Below are 4,951 nucleotides of genomic sequence, written 5' to 3' on the forward strand. Positions count from 1 at the left end.
TAGTATTAGGACACAAGGTGTCGGGGAAGGGGATCGAGGTCGATCCGGCAAAAATTGAGGTGATTGAAAAACTCCCACCTCCTACTAATGTGAAATTGGTTAGGAGCTTTCTAGGACATGCGGGGTTTTATAGACGGTTTATAAAAGACTTGTCAAAAATCACTAAACCCCTCACTCAATTATTACTGAAAGATGCTGATTTTAATTTCAATGAAGAATGTATGTTTGCATTTAAATTACTGAAAAAGAAATTAATTGAAGCACCCATTATGGTAAGCCCGGATTGGTCCCTTCCCTTTGAGTTGATGTGCGATGCCAGTGATCTGGCCGTAGGAGCCTGTCTTGGGCAGAGGGTAGATAAACTGTTCCGCCCAATCTTCTATGCTAGCAAAACCTTAAATGATGCACAGCAGAATTATTCAATAACCAAAAAGGAATTGCTAGCCGTAGTGTTTGCCTTTGATAAGTTTAGATCCTATTTGGTGTTATCTAAGGTAATTGTTTTTACTGACCATGCAGCCCTGAGATATCTGATGAGCAAACAGGATGCAAAACCTAGGCTGATCCGTTGGATCTTACTACTCCAAGAATTTGACATCGAGATCAGAGACAAGAAAGGGGTGGAAAACGTAATAGCAGACCACCTATCCAGGTTAGAGTCAGATCAACAAACCTTAGAACATGAGACAATCAAGGAGGTATTTCCAGACGAAACATTGTACTCGGTATGATCTCTCCCCTGGTTTGCAAACATCGCAAATTACAAAGTCGGTAACATTCTTCCCCCTGATTTAGATGCAAGCAAGAAACGTAAGTTCATGTTTGAAAACAAACAATATTTTTGGGAAGAACCATATTTATTTCGATTCTGCACTGATGGCATAATTAGGAGATGTGTACCTGAAGAGGAGGTAGATTCAGTGATTAATATGTGTCATTCTAGGGAACCAGGTGGCCACTTCGGGCCAGATAGGACAGTGGCAAAAATCCTCCAAAGTGGGTTTTGGTGGCCACAAATGCATAAAGATGTTAATAGCTATATTAAATATTGTGATGCATGTCAGAGAGTAGGAAATATCTCTAGGAGAAATGAGATGCTTCAACAAGGTATACTCGTGTGTGAGCTATTTGATGTTTGGGGCATAGACTTCATGGGACCTTTTCCCATGTCACACAACAACCAATACATTCTTGTGGCGGTTGATTATGTGTCCAAATGGGTAGAAGCAGAAGCTCTACCCACAAATGATGCTCGAGTAGTGATGAGATTTCTGAGAAAGAATATTTTTACCAGATTCGGGACCCCCCGGACCATAATCAGTGATGGGGGATCCCATTTTTGCAATAGGCAATTTGACATGTTGCTCCAAAAGTATGGCGTAGCTCATAGGGTTGCAACACCTTACCACCCTCAGACGAGTGGCCAGGTAGAAGTGTCAAATAGGGAATTAAAACGTATTCTTGAGAAAACAGTAGGGAATGCTAGAAAAGACTGGAGCCTTAAGCTGGATGATGCTCTTTGGGCATATCGGACAGCTTTCAAGACTCCAATAGGAATGTCCCCCTATCGTTTAGTTTTCGGAAAATCTTGTCATTTACCGGTTGAACTAGAGCATAAGGCTTATTGGGCGCTGAAATATTTGAATTTTGACCCAAAACTTTCAGGTGAACTACGACTAACTCAGCTGCACAAACTGGATGAGCTCCAGTACAACTCTTACGAAAATGCCAAGCTGTACAAAGAACGAACCAAGAGGGTGCATGATAGGAAAGTACAAAAGAAAACCTTTGAAGTAGGTGACCAAGTACTCCTATACAACTCCCGACTGAGATTTTTCCCGGGCAAACTCAAAAGTAGATGGCACGGACCATTCTCGGTCATCAACGCACACCCCTTCGGAATGGTTGAAATCAAAGGGAGGGATGGAGCCACCCAAAAGGTAAATGGGCACCGCCTAAAGCTTTATCTTGGCAAGAACTATTCGGACGTGCAAGTTCTGCGCCTACAGACAAGCACAGAATGGGCGGGCGATCAGTAAGTTGTCTTCTCCACCCTAACTTTTTACACTCGTACTTCATGATTTATGATGCAATGTTGGAACTTATTGCATATTTTTAGTGTGAGGAGGAGGGGTAGACAAACTTACAAAAAAAAAAAAAATTTAAATTTTTGTTGCGTCGTGTCTAGTTTAGGTTTGCGTTTTGGTGTTTTATTTTTGCTTTATTTATGTTTTTGCATGTTTAGGACCTAAAACCGTGAACCTCCTTCGAATCTAAACTTCGTTATTTGTCTTTGAGGGCTGAAAACCGAATCTAAAATTGCATGACAACTAGTTTAGGCGTAGGACACAACTCTTGTATCTGTAAAAGCATGAGCTACAGTTTGCATTTAGACCCTACTTTTGAAGAAATGCTAAAATCATTACTTAGGTAGATAACTTAAGAATTGAAGGCATGTGATATTAAACTTGAGTTTGGGGAAAACTAGTAAACACAAAATTGAAACCCAAAGAATTGTGAGCTGAATTTGAGCCTAAGAGCGAACATCAAAAAGCTCTTTTTCTTGACATTTTTGTGTGAATGCTTTGACTTGTGGAAGATTACAGATTTTGCACCTAATACTGTGTTGAACCTACATGCAATGATTTGAGATGATAAACGATGAATCAGCCTCATTAGAATTAACCCTTTTCTTTACCTTGTTTTTCTTTTTCATCCACTCTAGGAAGCCCCTTTGAGCCGACATTTTTATAGTTTGTAGATTTTCTTTCGTTCTAACCCGTTTTTACGAACCACAACTTGGTTCGCCACTTGACCCTTGTTTTTGCAAAGCTCGAACTGAGCCTTTGTTTTCTTCTAGCGCTTTATCTTTGTTTATGGCATTACAGTAGCAAGCCAAAAGGCTAAGAAGTGAATGAGCATCACTATCCCAAAAAAAGAAAAAAAAGGGGCAGAAAAACAGAAAAAAAGAGAAAAGAAAAGAGACGAACAAAAGGGAAACAAAACTTCATTCCCCAGTTCCTAAAAATCAAAAACGTCTCAAGAAAGCATCCCAAAAGAAAACAAAAATAATAAGGGATGAATAAAAAGCTCAGTCACTTCATATTTGCTAAAGCCACTTTAACTCTGTTTTTGTAGCGCTAGAATATTTAACCTTTGTTGTACCTTTAACCCTCTAACCACATTACAACCCCAATTAGAGGCTGTTTTTTATATCATCGGAGTCATATAGCATAGTAGAGGAACTCGGATGAACGTGCAAAATCAAATCCTAAGCAAGAACATAAGCCGAGAGTAAACACCTTAGCCACCAAAATTGTGTGAAATGAGTGAACTACCTATGGTGAGGTGTTTTACTTAGCGATCCCCTTAAACTCGTTTAATTGAACATGTGTCCATTTGCTTAAAACTATGACCCATGATAATTGAAATGCGGCTTTTGGATATCGTGTCTCTACTTTGTATTTCCGAATGCATGTAATTACAGATGCTCGAAATTGTGTCAAGCACCTAGTCAAACCGGGAGGTTTTCTAGCTTGCTTGTGATGGCGGGTTTAGTTTTTAGTTTACTTGGGGACAAGTAAAGTTTTAAGTGCGAGGAGGTTTGATAGGGGTCAAAAACCCCTATCTTTCGGTACGGTTTTAGGACGGGTTTTAGAGTTATTTGGTTAATAAGCGAGCAATTCTCGCATTTAAATGCTTTTGTGTGAGTTAGTTAGGAATTGAGAACATTCTATTTACTTTTCGTCATTTAGGCTCGTTTTGTAATCAATTTAGGCAAATACGGCCGAAATAGCATGCGTATTAGAATTCTGTTATCTTTTGAAGCTAATTGGTCCATCAAAAGTCGCACCAAACGAAGCGTTTGCTCAAAATAAGCGATTGACGGATCAATTTGGCTTTTGGACTAATGTTTTCCGGAGTTTTTATGCGTGTGCAGGTGTGAAGTCGGACGAAAAAGGTCGCGGAACTCATCGAGCTTGGATCGAGCGTGCTTCGGGCGAAAACGCTCGGCGAGCAGGGCCCCACGGGCCATTTCTGCTCGCCGAGCAGGAGCCTGCTCGCCGAGTTGGGTGCCAGGCGCCTGCTCGGCGAGCAGGAGCCTGCTCGCCGAGCAGGCCACCAGGCGCCTGCTCGGCGAGCAGGGGGGCTGCTCGGCGCGAGCAGCCCTGCTCGCCGAGCAGCCTTTCCTGCTCGGCGAGCAGCCCTGCAGGAATTGGTCAAAAAGACCAATTCCGCCCCCATGAAGACACGTTCGGCCCCATGTCTTCCTACACCAACCAGGACACGAAAATAGGTCAAAACGAGGCCCGAGACGCGTCTATAAATAGGGTCTTTCAATTGTAATTCATTATCTTTCGTTTTCGTAAATTGTTTTAGCTTTCCCCTTGTAATTCCTCTCCATCTTCTCCATCTTCCTCAAACTCCATTGAAGCTCCTTCAAAGCTTTCTACCGAGGAATTACTAAGGTTCGTCCTTAAGATCAAGTCGCCGGCTGCAGAGTAAACAGGTTCCCTGAAAGGGATTTTTGTATCTTCTTTCATCTTTCTATGTTTGTACTCTTTGATACAGTTGCCGAACTTGTCTTATTGTATCTTGTGACAATCATCTCGCCTTTAATAATAATTTAGCTCTTGTTTTATTCTATGATTATTATTTAATCTCTATCTTACGCTTTATTCAATTGGTTTAACTCATTCAAAAGCCCCAAAATCTAGTAGGCACATATTGCGAGCTGAATCTGACATAGTCAGAGCCTAGGAGATTGACGACCTCTTAGTTGATTAAGCGCCAATTTACTGAGCCTTAGACCTAGTTTCGGCCTTAGGGAATCACGCGCTAGGAACCTCAGGAGGGTAAGTAGGGTTAATCGCCTTGAATACAAGTGACTCAGATTAGGTTTTTACTCAATAGACTTGATAATCTATCTTAATTATTATCGTTCATTCCA

This window comes from Euphorbia lathyris, chromosome 5 (genome assembly GCF_963576675.1).
Source record: "Euphorbia lathyris chromosome 5, ddEupLath1.1, whole genome shotgun sequence".
NCBI lineage: Eukaryota > Viridiplantae > Streptophyta > Magnoliopsida > Malpighiales > Euphorbiaceae > Euphorbia > Euphorbia lathyris.